Genomic DNA, 21,338 nt, shown 5'->3' with positions numbered 1-21,338 from the left:
AGTGGTCAAAGATTTCACCTTCTGACTGTAGTCCTTTAGATCTCAATCCACCAAGGAATACACTTCTAAAGCACCCCAGAACCTCAGAGGAGGCACTTAGAGATTCAAAGGGTGTCAGGCAGAGACCAACGGAAGGGCCCAGTCTAGTTCAAGTTGCCACTGATCAGAAAGGCCTCTTGTATGATGTTGTGTCCCTGTAGCTTGAATAGAAGGTCTGTCATATGACCCTTGCTATCCACTCCTTTTTCCTGGGAACACGAGAGAGCAGGTCCAATCCTTCAGGGTTCTTCTCAGGTTACAGACAACAGGTTAGTCCTCTTCAGATATCCCTCAGGTCCAAGAGTGTTTTGAATTGGGCTCTTGGAGGTGCCACATTTATGACTGGCACAAGCTAGTTAGTGGGGTGCAACTTCTGGGCATATCCTAAACAATAGGGTTTCAGTTCCCGGGCCAAACCTACCCATTTTAGGCATTTTAAAGATGATGAAACTCTTCGTCTACACTCAACTTGAGCTCTGAGGTTTTATTTTATTTAAATTTATAAAGTTTTATATAGCGCAAGGGTATCAGAGCGCTTCACAGTTACATGAGGAAATACTTTAGAATACAGTAGGTATAGCAGCATTAATATATATATATATATATATATATATATATATATATATATATATATATATATATATTACCCACTGGCGGTCGCCAGTAGGTAGTTATAGTTAGGACCCCTTTTCCATAGGAAAACCTCAACATTCTATTTTGAATAACTTTGGCGCCGGTCGACGAATCCTCGCGAATTTTTCAAAATAGGTGGGGCGCTACGCTCCGCTCCTACCCTGAAAGTCTCGGGGGGATTCGTCAAGCGGGTGCTGAGAAAAAAGGGGGGTCCCAAAACGCGTTTTCCCCATGCATTTTTCCATAGGACCTTTAGACAGGGCTACAGCCCGAACGGCTGAACAGAGTTACTTGAAATTTGGCAGAGAGGTAGTCCCCAGGTCAAGGAAGTGCCTTTTGTAGGTTTGGTGTAAATCTGTTCAGTAGATTCTGAGAAAATAGCCTTTAAATCAATATATATATCTAAGCGCGCTGCGTGCGCGCTGGGTGCGCGCACCTCGCCGTGCGCGAGCGCAATTCTGATTGGTTGTTAGATCTTAGTAAACATTCGAATCGGTGGAAATCAGGAAGCGGCGGCCGCCATTTTGTCTATCGCATAAAGAGGGGGTGATAAACAAAGGGGGAGAACTTGAAAAGGGGGCAGAGTGGGTAGAAATAGACCCAGTAGGCATTGTAAGGGGGTCAAAGTAGGACCTTGTAGGGCAAAAAAAAAGATTAATATTTTGTTAAAAAATATCGCCGCGTGCGCGCACCCAGCGAGCACCCGGAAAAAAACTTAATAAAACAAATTAAAAAAAAAACGCATTTAAGTGTTTAGATATAAGGTGGCTCTAAAAAGAGCCCTTGTGTTTATTGTTTGTTTTTTGGTACCTACAAGTAAGTACATGGCCCATCTAGCGTAACGTGGGCACGCGGTGCGCGTAGCGCACCGCGTGCCCACCGTGCATGCACGCCACTAACTGCGTAAAGTGGGCGCGCGGTGCGCAAAGCGCACCGCGTGCTCACTGTGCGCGCACAGTGCGCGAAGCGCACCGTGCGCGCACGGAACGAACTGCGTTAAGTGGGCGCGCACGCCACGAATGGCGTAAAGTAACTTAGCATTTAAAAAACCGTACAAATTCACTGAAAAAACCATAGGTTTCACACACGTTATAGTTAGGAATTAGCATTTAAAAAACCTTGCAAATTCACTGAAAAAAACATAGGTTTCACACATGTTATAGTTAGCGGAAATTTTACTGATAAAAAACCAATGAAATTCCCCCGTTATAGTTAGTGCAGGCAACTATAACTCACGCGACCGCAATCTTCTGCTGATGACATATGTGTCTTTATGAAACAAAAATATTTGTAATATATGTATAGCTAAAAATGTATGGAAGAAGACATGGGCAAATAAGTGTCTAAATACAGTATTAGCATCAGCAGAGGATTGCGGTCGCGTGAGTTATAGTTGCCTGCACTAACTATAACGGGGGAATTTCATTGGTTTTTTATCAGTAAAATTTCCGCTAACTATAACATGTGTGAAACCTATGGTTTTTTCAGTGAATATATATATATATATATATATATTATCTACTGGCGGTCGCCAGGAGATAGTTATAGTTAGGACCGAGTTTCCATAGGAAATCTCAAAATTCTATTTTGAATAACTTTGGCGCCGATTGACGAATCCTCGCGAAATTTTCAAAACTAATGGGGCGCTCCGCTCCGCTCCTACCCTGAAAGTCTCGGGGTGATTCGTCAAGTGGGGGCCGAGAAAAAGGGGGGGTCCCAAAACGCGTTTTCCCCATGGATTTTTCCATAGGGACTTTAGTCGCAGCTACAGCCTGAACGGCTGAACAGAATTACGTGAAATTTGGCAGAGAGGTAGCCATAAGGTCCATGAAGTGCCTTTTGCAGGTTTGGTGTAAATCTGTTCAGTATTTCCAGAGAAAATAGCATTTAAATCAATATATATATCTGTACGCGCGCAGCGTGCGCGCTGGGTGCGCGCACCTTGCCGTGCGCGAGCGCAATTCTGATTGGTTGTTAGATCTTAGTAAACATTCGAATCGGTCGAAACCAGGAAGTGTCGGCCGCCATTTTGTCTGTCGCACTCTGTGGGGGTGAAAAACTAATGTGGAGAACGTGAAAAGGGGGCAGGGTGGACAGTTCCTGGCCCCCTAGCCGTGGTCAGGGTGTCCCAGAAGGACCCCCAAGGGCCAAAAAACAATTTATTTATTTTTTGAAAAATCGCCGAGTGCGCGCACCCTGCGCGCACCACCCAAACGGGAAAAATTCTGCGAAGTTCGCGCAGCGTGTGCGCACTCCGCGATTTATCAAAACAAAAAAAAATGTATTAGCCCCTTGACGAACTTTGTAAAGTGGCCGGGTGTGGGTGCTGCGTAAAGTGGGCACACGGGGCGCGAAGCGCACCGTGCGCGCGCCGTGAAAAAGTTTTGTTTAAAAAAATATATTAATAAATACATAACTTAGCATTTAAAAAACCGTACAAATTCACTGAAAAAACCATAGGTTTCACACACATTATAGTTTTTAACATGTTATAGTTAGCTAGGCATTTCCCTCGTAAAAAACCAATGAAATTCCCCCGTTATAGTTAGTGCAGGCAACTATAACTCACGCGACCGCAATCCTCTGCTGATGACGTCAGATATTACATCACTGATGACATATGTGTCTTTCTGAACAAAAAAAAAATGTAATATATGTATAGCTAAAGATGAATGGAAGAAGACATGGGTAAATAAGTGTCTAAATACAGTGATGTAATATCTGACGTCATCAGCAGAGGATTGCGGTCGCGTGAGTTATAGTTGCCTGCACTAACTATAACGGGGGAATTTCATTGGTTTTTTACGAGGGAAATGCCCAGCTAACTATAACATGTGTGAAACCTATGGTTTTTTAAGTGAATTTATATATATATATATATATATATATATATTCACTTAAAAAACCATAGGTTTCACACATGTTATAGTTAGCTGTACATTTCACTCGTAAAAAACCAATGAAATTCCACGTTATAGTTAGATCAGGTAACTATAACTTGCGCACCCACAATGCACTGCTGATGACATCACATATTACATCACTCATGACATGGTCAGTGACATCACTCATGACATCAATGATGACATCTGAAATGACACATTGTGGATTGCGGTCGCGCAAGTTATAGTTACCTGATCTAACTATAACGTGGAATTTCATTGGTTTTTTACGAGTGAAATGTACAGCTAACTATAAAATGTGTGAAACCTATGGTTTTTTAAGTGAATTTGCAAGGTTTTTTAAATGCTAATTCCTAACTATAACGTGTGTGAAACCTCTGGTTTTTTCAGTGAATTTCAAAGGTTTTTTAAATGCTAAGTTATGTATGTATTATTATTTTTTTTATATATTTATTTTACAATAAACTACGTATTACAAATTTAAAACATTTTTTTTTTTAGGGTTTTTCACCGTGCGCACCCCCGCGATTTAAAAACAAAACAAAATTAAAATGTTTTTTCTGCCTTCGGGGTCCTTTAGGGACCCCCTGACAAAGGCTAGGGGGTCAGGAACTCTCTACCCTGCCCCCTTTTCACGTACGCCCCTTTTTCACTCTCGCACTGAAAACAAACAAAATGGCGGCCGACACTTCCTGATTTCGACCGATTCGAACGTTGACTAACATGTAACCACCAATCAGAATTACACTCGCGCACGTTAGGGTGCTCGCACGGTGCGCGCACGGTGCTCGCACGGTGCGCGCACGGTGCTCGCACGGGGTGCGCATGGTGCGCGGCTATAGATATGTATGTGCTTTTAACTGCAATTTTCTCAGGAACTACTGAACAGATTGACTCCATATATGCAAAAGGCACATCCCTGAGCTGAGGACTACCTCTCTTCCAAATTTCAAGTAATTCTGTTCAGCCGTTCGGGCTGTACTTTGGACTAAAGGTCCCTATGGAAAATTGCATGGGGAAAACGTGTTTTGGGACCCCCCTTTTTTCTCAGCCCCCGCTTGACGAATCCCCCCGAGACTTTCAGGGTAGGAGCGGAGCGCCCCACCTATTTTGAGAATTTCCCGAGGATTCGTCAACCGGCGCCAAAGTTATTCCAAATAGAATGTTGCGGATTTCCTATGGAAACACGGTCCTAACTATAACTATCTACTGGCGACCGCCTGTAGATAATATATATATATATATATATATATATATATATATATATATATATATATATATATATATATATATATATCAAAACACACCTGGTCCTCAGTTAGTGAGCAGCGTCCATAACACCAACCTTTGCACCAAGGAACCACGAACCACCGATTTGAAGCAACAAGATGTTTTATTGAAGCTGTTTAGTCCTCCTGAAGACGCGTTTCAGGCGTCACTCGCCCTTGTTCACATCAACGAGGCAAGGTAATTAAGCCATTTTTAAATAGTGATGCCTAACCCATGTGACCACACACCAAGTATAAACATAGACAAAATACTATGTACATACAATTATTTCAAGTGTATACAAAACTACAAAAACTTCCGTCTTAACGCTAAATTATTGCTTTCATCTGTTTCATTGCAAGGAGTGCCCTTAGTTATACATAATTGCTGTTTAGAATACATCTCAGTTGTAGAGCAAAGCAGAGAAACATATGTGAAATACATATGTTGTCCTTATAGAATCCAATCCAATATATATATATATATATATATATATATATATATATATATATATATATATATATATACACATTATCTACTGGCGGTCGCCAGTAGATAGTTATAGTTAGGACCGTGTTTCCATGGGAAATCTCAAAATTCTATTTTGAATAACTTTGGCGCCGGTTGACGAATCCTCACGAAATTTTCAAAACTAATGGGGCGCTCCGTTCAGCTCCTACCCTGAAAATCTCGGGGTGATTCGTCAAGCGGGTGCTGAGAAAAAAGGGGGGTCCCAAAACGCGTTTTCCCCATGCATTTTTCCATAGGACCTTTAGACAGGGCTACAGCCCGAACGGCTGAACAGAGTTACTTGAAATTTGGCAGAGAGGTAGTCCCCAGGTCAAGGAAGTGCCTTTTGTAGGTTTGGTGTAAATCTGTTCAGTAGATTCTGAGAAAATAGCCTTTAAATCAATATATATATCTAAGCGCGCTGCGTGCGCGCTGGGTGCGCGCACCTCGCCGTGCGCGAGCGCAATTCTGATTGGTTGTTAGATCTTAGTAAACATTCGAATCGGTGGAAATCAGGAAGCGGCGGCCGCCATTTTGTCTATCGCATAAAGAGGGGGTGATAAACAAAGGGGGAGAACTTGAAAAGGGGGCAGAGTGGGTAGAAATAGACCCAGTAGGCATTGTAAGGGGGTCAAAGTAGGACCTTGTAGGGCAAAAAAAAAGATTAATATTTTGTTAAAAAATATCGCCGCGTGCGCGCACCCAGCGAGCACCCGGAAAAAAACTTAATAAAACAAATTAAAAAAAAAACGCATTTAAGTGTTTAGATATAAGGTGGCTCTAAAAAGAGCCCTTGTGTTTATTGTTTGTTTTTTGGTACCTACAAGTAAGTACATGGCCCATCTAGCGTAACGTGGGCACGCGGTGCGCGTAGCGCACCGCGTGCCCACCGTGCATGCACGCCACTAACTGCGTAAAGTGGGCGCGCGGTGCGCAAAGCGCACCGCGTGCTCACTGTGCGCGCACAGTGCGCGAAGCGCACCGTGCGCGCACGGAACGAACTGCGTTAAGTGGGCGCGCACGCCACGAATGGCGTAAAGTAACTTAGCATTTAAAAAACCGTACAAATTCACTGAAAAAACCATAGGTTTCACACACGTTATAGTTAGGAATTAGCATTTAAAAAACCTTGCAAATTCACTGAAAAAAACATAGGTTTCACACATGTTATAGTTAGCGGAAATTTTACTGATAAAAAACCAATGAAATTCCCCCGTTATAGTTAGTGCAGGCAACTATAACTCACGCGACCGCAATCTTCTGCTGATGACATATGTGTCTTTATGAAACAAAAATATTTGTAATATATGTATAGCTAAAAATGTATGGAAGAAGACATGGGCAAATAAGTGTCTAAATACAGTATTAGCATCAGCAGAGGATTGCGGTCGCGTGAGTTATAGTTGCCTGCACTAACTATAACGGGGGAATTTCATTGGTTTTTTATCAGTAAAATTTCCGCTAACTATAACATGTGTGAAACCTATGGTTTTTTCAGTGAATATATATATATATATATATATATTATCTACTGGCGGTCGCCAGGAGATAGTTATAGTTAGGACCGAGTTTCCATAGGAAATCTCAAAATTCTATTTTGAATAACTTTGGCGCCGATTGACGAATCCTCGCGAAATTTTCAAAACTAATGGGGCGCTCCGCTCCGCTCCTACCCTGAAAGTCTCGGGGTGATTCGTCAAGTGGGGGCCGAGAAAAAGGGGGGGTCCCAAAACGCGTTTTCCCCATGGATTTTTCCATAGGGACTTTAGTCGCAGCTACAGCCTGAACGGCTGAACAGAATTACGTGAAATTTGGCAGAGAGGTAGCCATAAGGTCCATGAAGTGCCTTTTGCAGGTTTGGTGTAAATCTGTTCAGTATTTCCAGAGAAAATAGCATTTAAATCAATATATATATCTGTACGCGCGCAGCGTGCGCGCTGGGTGCGCGCACCTTGCCGTGCGCGAGCGCAATTCTGATTGGTTGTTAGATCTTAGTAAACATTCGAATCGGTCGAAACCAGGAAGTGTCGGCCGCCATTTTGTCTGTCGCACTCTGTGGGGGTGAAAAACTAATGTGGAGAACGTGAAAAGGGGGCAGGGTGGACAGTTCCTGGCCCCCTAGCCGTGGTCAGGGTGTCCCAGAAGGACCCCCAAGGGCCAAAAAACAATTTATTTATTTTTTGAAAAATCGCCGAGTGCGCGCACCCTGCGCGCACCACCCAAACGGGAAAAATTCTGCGAAGTTCGCGCAGCGTGTGCGCACTCCGCGATTTATCAAAACAAAAAAAAATGTATTAGCCCCTTGACGAACTTTGTAAAGTGGCCGGGTGTGGGTGCTGCGTAAAGTGGGCACACGGGGCGCGAAGCGCACCGTGCGCGCGCCGTGAAAAAGTTTTGTTTAAAAAAATATATTAATAAATACATAACTTAGCATTTAAAAAACCGTACAAATTCACTGAAAAAACCATAGGTTTCACACACATTATAGTTTTTAACATGTTATAGTTAGCTAGGCATTTCCCTCGTAAAAAACCAATGAAATTCCCCCGTTATAGTTAGTGCAGGCAACTATAACTCACGCGACCGCAATCCTCTGCTGATGACGTCAGATATTACATCACTGATGACATATGTGTCTTTCTGAACAAAAAAAAAATGTAATATATGTATAGCTAAAGATGAATGGAAGAAGACATGGGTAAATAAGTGTCTAAATACAGTGATGTAATATCTGACGTCATCAGCAGAGGATTGCGGTCGCGTGAGTTATAGTTGCCTGCACTAACTATAACGGGGGAATTTCATTGGTTTTTTACGAGGGAAATGCCCAGCTAACTATAACATGTGTGAAACCTATGGTTTTTTAAGTGAATTTATATATATATATATATATATATATATATTCACTTAAAAAACCATAGGTTTCACACATGTTATAGTTAGCTGTACATTTCACTCGTAAAAAACCAATGAAATTCCACGTTATAGTTAGATCAGGTAACTATAACTTGCGCACCCACAATGCACTGCTGATGACATCACATATTACATCACTCATGACATGGTCAGTGACATCACTCATGACATCAATGATGACATCTGAAATGACACATTGTGGATTGCGGTCGCGCAAGTTATAGTTACCTGATCTAACTATAACGTGGAATTTCATTGGTTTTTTACGAGTGAAATGTACAGCTAACTATAAAATGTGTGAAACCTATGGTTTTTTAAGTGAATTTGCAAGGTTTTTTAAATGCTAATTCCTAACTATAACGTGTGTGAAACCTCTGGTTTTTTCAGTGAATTTCAAAGGTTTTTTAAATGCTAAGTTATGTATGTATTATTATTTTTTTTATATATTTATTTTACAATAAACTACGTATTACAAATTTAAAACATTTTTTTTTTTTGGGTTTTTCACCGTGCGCACCCCCGCGATTTAAAAACAAAACAAAATTAAAATGTTTTTTCTGCCTTCGGGGTCCTTTAGGGACCCCCTGACAAAGGCTAGGGGGTCAGGAACTCTCTACCCTGCCCCCTTTTCACGTACGCCCCTTTTTCACTCTCGCACTGAAAACAAACAAAATGGCGGCCGACACTTCCTGATTTCGACCGATTCGAACGTTGACTAACATGTAACCACCAATCAGAATTACACTCGCGCACGTTAGGGTGCTCGCACGGTGCGCGCACGGTGCTCGCACGGTGCGCGCACGGTGCTCGCACGGGGTGCGCATGGTGCGCGGCTATAGATATGTATGTGCTTTTAACTGCAATTTTCTCAGGAACTACTGAACAGATTGACTCCATATATGCAAAAGGCACATCCCTGAGCTGAGGACTACCTCTCTTCCAAATTTCAAGTAATTCTGTTCAGCCGTTCGGGCTGTACTTTGGACTAAAGGTCCCTATGGAAAATTGCATGGGGAAAACGTGTTTTGGGACCCCCCTTTTTTCTCAGCCCCCGCTTGACGAATCCCCCCGAGACTTTCAGGGTAGGAGCGGAGCGCCCCACCTATTTTGAGAATTTCCCGAGGATTCGTCAACCGGCGCCAAAGTTATTCCAAATAGAATGTTGCGGATTTCCTATGGAAACACGGTCCTAACTATAACTATCTACTGGCGACCGCCTGTAGATAATATATATATATATATATATATATATATATATATATATATATATATATATATATATATATATATATATCAAAACACACCTGGTCCTCAGTTAGTGAGCAGCGTCCATAACACCAACCTTTGCACCAAGGAACCACGAACCACCGATTTGAAGCAACAAGATGTTTTATTGAAGCTGTTTAGTCCTCCTGAAGACGCGTTTCAGGCGTCACTCGCCCTTGTTCACATCAACGAGGCAAGGTAATTAAGCCATTTTTAAATAGTGATGCCTAACCCATGTGACCACACACCAAGTATAAACATAGACAAAATACTATGTACATACAATTATTTCAAGTGTATACAAAACTACAAAAACTTCCGTCTTAACGCTAAATTATTGCTTTCATCTGTTTCATTGCAAGGAGTGCCCTTAGTTATACATAATTGCTGTTTAGAATACATCTCAGTTGTAGAGCAAAGCAGAGAAACATATGTGAAATACATATGTTGTCCTTATAGAATCCAATCCAATATATATATATATATATATATATATATATATATATATATATATATATATATATATATACACATTATCTACTGGCGGTCGCCAGTAGATAGTTATAGTTAGGACCGTGTTTCCATGGGAAATCTCAAAATTCTATTTTGAATAACTTTGGCGCCGGTTGACGAATCCTCACGAAATTTTCAAAACTAATGGGGCGCTCCGTTCAGCTCCTACCCTGAAAATCTCGGGGTGATTCGTCAAGCGGGGGCCGAGAAAAAAGGGGGGTCCCAAAACGCGTTTTCCCCATGCATTTTTCCATAGGACCTTTAGACGCAGCTACAGCCCGAACGGCTGAACAGAAGTACTTGAAATTTGGCAGAGAGGTAGCCATGAGGTCAAGGAAGTGCCTTTTGCAGGTCTGGTGTAAATCTGTTCAGTATTTCCTGAGAAAATAGCATTTAAATGCATATCAATATCTATATGCACGCAGGGTGCGTGCACCGTGCGCGCACCGTGCGAGCACCCTAACGTGCCCGAGCGTAATTCTGATTGGTGGTTACATGTCAGTCAACGTTCGAATCGGTCGAAATCAGGAAGTGTCGGCCGCCATTTTGTTTGTTTTCAGTGCGAGAGTGAAAAAGGAAGGTGGCGAACGTGAAAAGGGGGCAGGGTAGAGAGTTCCTGACCCCCTAGCCTTTGTAAGGGGGTCCCTGAAGGACCCCGAAGGCAAAAAAAAATTATTAATTTTTTTTTAAATCGCGGGGGTGCGCGCACCGTGCGCGCATGGTGAAAACCCCAAAAAATAAAATAATTTTAATACGTAGTTTATTGTAAAATAAATATATAAAAAAAATAATAATACATAAATAAATTAGCATTTAAAAAAACGTACAAATTCACTGAAAAAACCATAGGTTTCACCCACGTTATAGTTAGGAATTAGCATTTAAAAAACCTTGCAAATTCACTTAAAAAACCATAGGTTTCACACATGTTATAGTTAGGTGGATATTTCACTCGTAAAAAACCAATGAAATTCCCCCGTTATAGTTAGTTCAGATAACTATAACTCGCGCGACCGCCACTCTATCACAAGGATGATGTCATCAGTGATGTCATGAGTGATGTCACTGACCATGTCATGAGTGATGTAATATGTGATGTCATGAGCAGTGGATTGCGGGCCTGCGAGTTATAGTTATCTGAACTAACTATAACGGGGGAATTTCATTGGTTTTTTACGAGTGAAATATCCACCTAACTATAACATGTGTGAAACCTATGGTTTTTTAAGTGAATATATATATATAAATATATATGATTCCTGTACATGACTTTATTAACATTTTAAACAATAGCTGTTACTTGAGGTAAATATTTTAGAATTGAGTAGTTATAGCAGCATATATATATATATATATATATATATATTCCGTTCAACCTTTTCCCACTGGACTCAGGTGGGACACGAATCCGAAAGCAGGAACGGATGCCTCTTGTTTAGTGCAAATTATTTTATTTTCGATTGATGCGCTATGCTGCCATGACGCGTTTCGGTCCAGAAGGACCTTGATCACATGACGCGCTGACAACACTCCCCCATTTTTAAAGTGCTAGTGCAGTACCATAGACATAGATAACATACATTCGTATCGCAAAACATTTAGCAGCTATTTTTGCAAATACATCTGTAAACCTGGGTCACTGTGCAAGGAGCAAGATGTGCAAATTATGCGCTTAATAAATAATTAATTTAAATACTTTAAAAACGCATAAAAAATGTGTAAACCATTTAAGAGATGTTAAAAATGTAAAAGATGTAAAAAATGGGAAATCTTATGTTATTTACCTATTAGTTGTGCAATATACTAATAGAAATAGCACATCCATTTGTACCGTGTAAACATAATTACTGCATAATACATACAATTTTTTTATTTTTTATTTTTCGTTTGAGCTGTGTACAAGAAACGGAGCTCATTTTTCCCATTTCATTAGTTACATATATGGTCTACAACATGTCTGATTTTCTAGCCAATATGTGTCTTATTCTTACAGACTATTTCAACTATGTATCTTATATTAGACCTTACAAGTATACATTCATACCCTCTATCTAATGTGTTGCTATATCTTCTCCTATGGATTATGTCTGGAATAGTGTCCCCAATGGACCTGCATATTGTTCTAAAGATAGTCTGTTAGTTATCTACATTTACTAAGTGCTCCCCCTTATGTGATTTATTGCCACACCTACTTATTGAATAATAAATCATAATTATGTCATTAAGATTTATGCTAAAATACTTTTTTGGGGGATTTACGATTTTTTTCGGATTTTTTTTTAAACTTTGTTTTTTTTATCAATATATTTTTTTAAATGAAAGGGAAAGTGATTTTTTGAATAGGGAAAGTGCGGAGTCAACTCGAAGTTTAGCGTAAAATGCTACATCTAGGGGATACTGTATATTTGCGTCGAAGACTTTTGATAGATTAAAATATCAAAACTTTGTTTCTTCCCTTCTAGTTCTTTGTTTAATCTAGCCACGTGTACAGATCTTCCATTGTATTCAATCCCTGTGGAGTTTTGCTATCCAATTCCAAAATATATTTTGTCTCTAGTTTGCGAAGTAGCGCCTCCCTATCACCACCTCTTCTCAGAGGTGGAATGGTGTCTATGACAAAATATTTCATTTGAGATGCATCAGTATTGTGCACCTCATTGAAATGGCGAACCACTGGATAATTTATATCTTTGTTTGAAATGGCTCGCAAATGTTGGAGGATCCGCTTGTGGACTTGCAGTTTAGTGCTTCCCACACACTGCAGTCCACACGGGCACTCCAAAATGTAGATAGCATAGTCCGATTTACAGGTGATTGATTTGCTGATTTTGGTGGGTTTGGTGTCAAAGGCTGTCTGGAATGTGGTTTTACTGATTCCATGCTTACATGCTTTGCATGATGCACATTTGGTAAAACCTTTCCTTACTGAGAGCCACCCATGATTCTTTGTCAGTTCTGGACTGCTACTGACCAAAAAATCACTTGTTGATGGGGCTTTTCTGTATGTTATCGTTGGTCGTGCAGAAAGGACTGGGCCCAACACAGGATCACTGCTTAGCATATGCCAGTTGTTAGTGATGATTTTACTTAAACTATCCTTTTGTTTATTAAATGTAAGGATTAGTCTGGGGCTGCTTATATCCAGTGTTATTTCTTTTCTTTGATCTAGTATCCTGTTTCTGCGAGAGGGTCTGAGAAGAAGCTCATCTCTAGATAAGGTTCTGGTTTTATTTATGGCTGTGTCTACTGTTTTTTCCGAGTAACCTCTCTCCAAAAAACGTTTTTTGCTGTCTGATTGTGCATCCATAAGATCTTTATTTGTGCTGCATATACGTCTGATCCTAAGCATTTCTCCATATGGGATACTATTTATGGTGTGCCTAGGATGAAAGCTAGTAGAGTGGAGAGTGGTATTACCTGCCGTGGGCTTCCGATGTAATTTAGTGTGTAACTGCATTTCTGATATATACACTTCTACATCTAAAAAAATAATGCTCTCTTTACTGATATCATGAGTAAAATGTAGATTAAGTTCATTATTGTTAATTTGATTAACAAAGTTTTATGCGCTCTGTTCAGATCCCCGCCATATGACAAACAGGTCGTCAATATAACGAATCCAAACAATGATGTTATTGGAGAGAGCATCGGTAAACTTTGTATTCAGAACGAGTTCTTCCCACCAACCCATATGGAGGCAAGCGTAGCTTGGCGAAAAGCTTGCCCCCATAGCTACTCCTCTTGTTTGTTGGTATAGTTGTTGGTCGAACAAAAAATTGTTGTTATTTAGGCAGAATTGAATTAGATTGATAATTATCTTGTTGTGCTGATGATATTCCAACTGCCTATTGTTAAGAAAATGTTCAACCGCTCGTAACCCATCTCTATGATGTATAGAAGTATATAAATTAGATACATCCAGGGATAGTAAGACAAAGTCATTCTGCCATTCCACATTTTAAATTTTTCTCAAAAAGTCTGTTGTATCTTGTACATATGAGGGCAATGATTTGACGTGGTTCTGCAAGAAAGAGTCTATATAGATTGATACATTCTCCAGTAAACTTTTCTTAGCTGAGATGATTGGCCTGCCCGGAGGATTGTCTATGTTTTTATGAACTTTAGGTATAAAATATATAACTGGGGTTATCGGATAGTCAATTTTCATATACTTATACTCGTCCTGATTGATTAATCCCAGACTTTTCCAGGCCAATAATTTTGTGTGGAGTTCATGCTGAGCAGCTAGCATTGTTTGTTTATTACTCAGTTTATAGCAGCCACGATCATTTAATTGGGTCATTGCTTCCTTGAGATATTGTTGTTTTTGCCAAATCACCACATTCCCCCCCTTTGTCAGAGTTTCGAATGACTATGGTGTCATTATCTCGCAATTTGGAGATGAGTTGATGGTATTTTTGCTGAGTATAATTGTATTTTGCCTTGCTGGTCTTCATTTTTTGATTAAATTTTTTAACTTGAGCTGTAGTAGTTTCGCTGAATACATCAATTGTGTCTCTTGGCATGATGGGTACAAATTTGGATTTGGGTTTAAAATTGGTTTTTATCGTCATATTTGTCTTAATCCCTTGTTGGTTTAGAAGACTCTGTGTATTCTCTAGACATGTGATCTCCGGAAATGAGTTGTTTGCATTTTCATTTACTAATGCTTTTAAGTCCCCCAATGTTCTTGCATCATGAGCTGTAAGACCACTGATGGTGTTTACTTTGCTGTGTTCATCGCTGGATGTAGTTGTTTCACAGGGCTGTCTAATTTTGGATTGTGATTGTAGATGGAATTTCTTTAATTTTAATTTTCTTATGAATTTGTATATATCTGCCCTTGTTTGGGGGTAATCAAAATTTGTTTACGGTCAATAGGATAATCCTAGAGCTAACAGCTGTTGTTCTGCGCTGTCTAGATTCATGTTAGCAAGATTTATGATGGAATTGTTTGTTTTAATATCAAGCATTATTGTTTGCGCCAGTTCTTTCTTTGAAATTTCTTGTTGTAGTTCTTTTTCATGCTTGCGCCTTCTTTTCCTTCGTTCACGTCTTCTTTCATTTTGCCTTCGTTTATTTTGGGATTTGGTTTCCTCGGGCGCAATGTGTGGCGCCGCTCTTCCCTTAAAAGATGCAATTCGTCTACTAATGTGTGTTTCTGTTTGTTGCTAGTCGATGGACCCGCTGTGTCTTGATTTCCGTCTATGTCCGATCCGCTATCCATTATTGAGCTAAGATCAGAGATAGATGAGGCTACTTGGTTTGAGCGATTTAAGCCTGTCATCTGCTCATTGCGTGTCATTTGCCCCATGCTTGTATGTGAGGCCTTCACAGCATCATATTTTCGAGCGAAGGTAAAGATTTGTCCTCTTTCATAGTCTTGTTTGTCTCTTTGGAATTTGAAAGTTTTCCGTTTCTTGATTATGTCTTCTTCTTTTTTTAATCTTATCATCATTTCATCCCTTAATTTGGAACTGGTACGTGTATCTTCCAGAGCAGTAATTTTGGTATTGTGTTGATCAATTTCTTTTTGCAATTCGACTCTGTCTATTTGCGCATATTTTATTAAAATTTCCATTAGGTTTTTTGATGCTGCCAAATTACTTTCAGCCCATTCATTTAGCATATTATATTTTTGTTTGGATTTTCGTAGCTAGGAGCCAGTAAAATACGGAGACCACGCGGGACCCAACCCACTTCCAGATACTTGGTGAGAGACTTGTGCTCCCACCATTTCGCTTGTTCCACCTTCATGGCTTTTTCTAATCTTCTGAACAAATCTTTACAGTTATTTCCCCCTTTAGTGCTTTGTTTCTCATTAGCTAGTGTTACGAGTTGAACATTTGTGGTTTCAGTGAACATATCTTCCGTCGCTTCCTCTCTATTCCGCAGCACGTCGGCGGCCATATTATAAGCGATAATAACTCTTTCTGCATGAAAGTCGCACACAATATGCTTACACGCCTATGCACACCTCCCACCGGACCTTCCACTGGCAGTTCCTACCTTCCGTGGTGTTCGACGGTCATTCCCGCGTCCTCCGATACGAAATCTCCCGCTGTCTCACCCGTTGGCTTGGGCTGCGTTTTCCTTAGGATCCGGGGGCAGCTGCGGCTTTCTCCTCCAGGAGACTATTGCTTCCGGTTTCAACACCAGATCCAGCTTCCTGCCGCTGCGCCCTGTTTGGGAGGGGGTCCGTTAACGCCAGTGAAGCCGTCCTTGTATAAATTCCATTCAACCTTTTTCCACTGGAATCAGGTGGGACACGAATCCGAAAGCAGGAACGGACGCCTCTTGTTTAGTGCAAATTATTTTATTTTCGATTGATGCGCTATGCCGCCATGACGCGTTTCGGTCCAGAAGGACCTTGATCACATGACGCGCTGACAACACTCCCCCATTTTTAAAGTGCTAGTGCAGTACCATAGACATAGACAACATACATTCGTATCGCAAAACATTTAGCAGCTATTTTTGTAAATACATCTGTAAACCTGGGTCACTGTGCAAGGAGCAAGATGTGCAAATTATGCGTTTAATAAATAATTAATTTAAATACTTTAAAAGCGCATAAAAAATGTGTGAACCATTTAAGAGATGTCAAAAATGTAAAAGATGTAAAAAATGGGAAATCTTATGTTATTTACCTATTGATTGTGCAATATACTAATAGAAAAAGCACATCCATTCGTACCTTGTAAACATAATTACTGCATAATACATACCATTTAAAAAAAAAAAAATTCTTTTGAGCTGTATACAAGAAACGGAGCTCATTTTTCCCATTTCATTAGTTACATATATGGTCTACAACATGTCTGATTTTCTAGCCAATATGGTGCCAATTCCGATCCGGTAAAAACCGGGTACGAACCGTCGGACGGAGCCTTTTCTCCGTCCGACTCGTACCCGGTGCGAAATCCATCCTAAAATGCAAGTACGATTCATACGGAAACACCATTTCCGTACGAATCGAACAAAACACCGACCGAACAGAAACAAAACACAATTCCGATCCTGAAAGGCGCCGACGTGACGTCGGTACGCATCCAGCCTACGTTTCACGAACCAGGAAGTACGATTCGAACCGACGTCATCCCGCACGGAAAATATTTACCGGCTGCCAAAAACTGCCGGGAAATCAGGACGACACACGCAAGGAGCAGCTGGACGCGACGAACAGACATGGACCCGAACCAACGTGCCATCCCTGCCCTCCTAGCAGTCCACCTGGCGTACAGGAACCGACGCAGACGCCGCAGAAGGTCAGCACAACAACCAGGGGCAAAGGGGGGGGCAGGGGCAGGACACACAACACCAACACATGGCACCAAATCACACATGGCCTGGACATACCTGACCATCAGGGCCTGGTCACTTCCAGGGGGTGTGGGCGAGGCCAGCAACGCAAGCGTCCGCCACAACGGAAGTGGATGGTCACGCGAACCCGTACGTACCCTACCCAGGCCGCAAGAGCGTGGGTACGGAACGTACCATGCGTCCCCCTACGTCACTCCAACAATGGCGGTAGGCCCGTACCCACGTCAGAAATGCCTTGGTACGGCTCGTACCAGCATTGCTGGGGTCATGTAGGGGTACGCGTGGTACGACCCGTAGCCACGCCCCCAAGGCCTGTGTACGGTGCGGACCCCACGGCACCGCAACAATGGGGGGACGCACCGTACCCACCCACCAAAGGCATGGGTACGGCCCGTACCCAGGCACGCAGAGCGTGGGTAGGGGTATGTACGGACCGTACCCCCACCCGTGGAAGTACGGCCCGTACCCCCACCCGTGTATGTACGCACCCAAGCACCACCCGTGTATGTACGCCCCGAACCCCCACCCGTGTATGTACGCACCGAACCCCCACCCGTGTATGTACGCCCCGAACCCCCACCCGTGTATGTACGCCCCGAACCCCCAGCCGTGTATGTACGCCCCGAACCCCCACCCGTGTATGTACGCCCCGAACCCCCACCCGTGTATGTACGCCCCGAACCCCCAGCCGTGTATGTACGCACAGAACCACCACCCGTGTATGTACGCACCCAACCACCACCCGTGTATGTACGCACCGAACCCCCCCAGCCGTGTATGTATGCCCCGAACCCCCAGCCGTGTATGTACGCCCCGAACCCCCACCCGTGTATGTACGCACCGAACCCCCACCCCACCCTGGTATGTACGCCCCGAACCCCCAGCCGTGTATGTACGCCCCGAACCCCCACCCGTGTATGTACGCCCCGAACCCCCAGCCGTGTATGTACGCACAGAACCACCACCCGTGTATGTACGCACCCAACCACCACCCGTGTATGTACGCACCGAACCCCCCCCAGCCGTGTATGTACGCCCCGAACCCCCAGCCGTGTATGTACGCCCCGAACCCCCACCCGTGTATGTACGCACCGAACCCCCACCCCACCCTGGTATGTACGCCCCGAACCCCCAGCCGTGTATGTACGCCCCGAACCCCCACCCGTGTATGTACGCCCCGAACCCCCAGCCGTGTATGTACGCACAGAACCACCACCTGTGTATGTACGCACCCAACCACCACCCGTGTATGTACGCACCGAACCCCCCCCAGCCGTGTATGTACGCCCCGAACCCCCAGCCGTGTATGTACGCCCTGAACCCCCAGCCGTGTATGTACGCCCCGAACCCCCAGCCGTGTATGTACGCACAGAACCACCACCCGTGTATGTACGCACCGAACCCCCACCCCACCCTGGTATGTACGCCCCGAACCCCCAGCCGTGTATGTACGCCCCGAACCCCCACCTGTGTATGTACGCCCCGAACCCCCAGCCGTGTATGTACGCACAGAACCACCACCCGTGTATGTACGCACCCAACCACCACCCGTGTATGTACGCACCGAACCCCCCCCAGCCGTGTATGTACGCCCCGAACCCCCAGCCGTGTATGTACGCCCCGAACCCCCAGCCGTGTATGTACGCACAGAACCACCACCCGTGTATGTACGCACCGAACCCCCACCCCACCCTGGTATGTACGCCCCGAACCCCCAGCCGTGTATGTACGCCCCGAACCCCCACCCGTGTATGTACGCCCCGAACCCCCAGCCGTGTATGTACGCACAGAACCACCACCCGTGTATGTACGCACCCAACCACCACCCGTGTATGTACGCACCGAACCCCCCCCAGCCGTGTATGTACGCCCCGAACCCCCAGCCGTGTATGTACGCACCGAACCTGCAATAAGAATGGTGTGTGCCAAACACCCCCAGCAGTGCCCAGACACAGGAGGGATGGGTGCAGAGTCCTCCCAGCAGTGCCCAGACACAGGAGGGATGGGTGCAGAGTCCTCCCAGCAGTGCCCAGACACAGGAGGGATGGGTGCAGAGTCCTCCCAGCAGTGCCCAGACACAGGAGGGGTGTGTGCAGAGTCCTCCCAGCAGTGCCCAGACACAGGAGGGGTGGGTGCAGAGTCCTCCCAGCAGTGCCCAGACACAGGAGGGGTGGGTGCAGAGTCCTCCCAGCAGTGCCCAGACACAGGAGGGGTGGGTGCAGAGTCCTCCCAGCAGTGCCCAGACACAGGAGGGATGGGTGCAGAGTCCTCCCAGCAGTGCCCAGACACAGGAGGGGTGGGTGCAGAGTCCTCCCAGCAGTGCCCAGACACAGGAGGGGGGGGTGCAGAGTCCTCCCAGCAGTGCCCAGACACAGGAGGGGTGGGTGCAGAGTCCTCCCAGCAGTGCCCAGACACAGGAGGGGTGGGTGCAGAGTCCTCCCAGCAGTGCCCAGACACAGGAGGGGTGGGTGCAGAGTCCTCCCAGCAGTGCCCAGACACAGGAGGGGTGGGTGCAGAGTCCTCCCAGCAGTGCCCAGACACAGGAGGGGTGGGTGCAGAGTCCTCCCAGCAGTGCCCAGACACAGGAGGGGTGGGTGCAGAGTCCTCCCAGCAGTGCCCAGACATAGTACAAGATACCCCATCAACAAGTTCAGTGACCAACAAGGGTGATACCCCAGATGCAGGCGGAGCCATCGCTGAGCCAGCATGGCTATATTGAACGGCAACCCTCACACATCCAGGAAATGTAGACACAGCACAGCACAGCATTTGGGAGACACCCTGCAGGGAAAATGGCCTGCTCCACAGAGGATGGAACACACCTTGGTACAATGTCACCATACAGTGAGAGCAAACATGACCAAATACCATTTGCAGAGACCTTTGTGATGGCACGCAGATGGCAGGGTACACCCCATGAGCAGCACACTCCAACATTTCACAGACCCCTAACACATTATCACCACCCCAACGCAGGGAGCACCAGCACCAACAGCAAGTCCAGGAAAGCATCAGTGTGCAAAACCAAAAGAAAAGGCTTTATTCAGCAGGAAAATATCTCTGAGAAAATGTCCACTATGTACAAGGGCCATGGGCCAGCCCAGCAGCAAAGTCCGGGGGGGGGGTACACATCGGGACGTGTGTCCCCTAGCTTGCCTGCACAGTTCACAAGTCCATTTCATCCACAGAAGAGGGGGCATCAGGGGGGAGGGTGGAAACAGGCACCGCAGGGACAGGAGGGGAAAGGGTAGGTGTTGTGGGTGCAGGGAGGGATGATTCTGCCACAGGGGGGGTGCCAGTGCCAAAGGTGGAGGACAGAATGGCGCTGCACACGTCGGCAAGTTCCCCCAGCGACTCCCCCGCACCCAATCCAACCACAGGCCCCAAGGAGGGGGGGGGGGCAAAGGGATGGGTCGCAGCGCCACTGGGGGAGGGTGTGGACAGGGTGGGGGACTCAACTCCCCTGGCCGGGTCCCGCCTCCACCGCTTGCGGGGTGGTGTCATCCTGGGGCTGGGGGGCACACTCGCAGTGGATGATGCTGTCACCGACTGTTGGCCAGGAGAGCTAAGGGGAGTGGATTTGGAGGGAGTGGGTTGTGTGGAATGCGGACTCCCACTGTGGCTGCGTGTTCTACGTTTCCCCCCCGACCCAGTGGGTGTGCCTTCCTCACCCTGTGTGTGCGTGATAGGAGGTGTGCGCTTCGACTTCCCTGGTGGTGTGGTGCCTGTGTCTGTTGGGGTGCGTGCACGCTGACGTCTGGATGTGCGTGGGACAGGCACGGGAGTGGGAATTGTGGATGGGGCAGGGGTAGGGGGTGTTACGCAGCGCTGCAGGAGATCCAGTGCTGCAGTCAGTGTGGAGTCTATGGACCTCAGCAACTGCCGTTGGTCAGACTGCGCAGCCGACATGCCCTCCATGTATGCCTCCATCTGGGTCAGCACCTGGGTGTGGGCATGGAGGACATT

The sequence above is a fragment of the Triturus cristatus genome, chromosome 3_2, assembly GCF_964204655.1.
Source record: "Triturus cristatus chromosome 3_2, aTriCri1.1, whole genome shotgun sequence".
In the NCBI taxonomy this organism is placed as follows: domain Eukaryota; kingdom Metazoa; phylum Chordata; class Amphibia; order Caudata; family Salamandridae; genus Triturus; species Triturus cristatus.
This window is presented reverse-complemented; position numbering follows the sequence as displayed.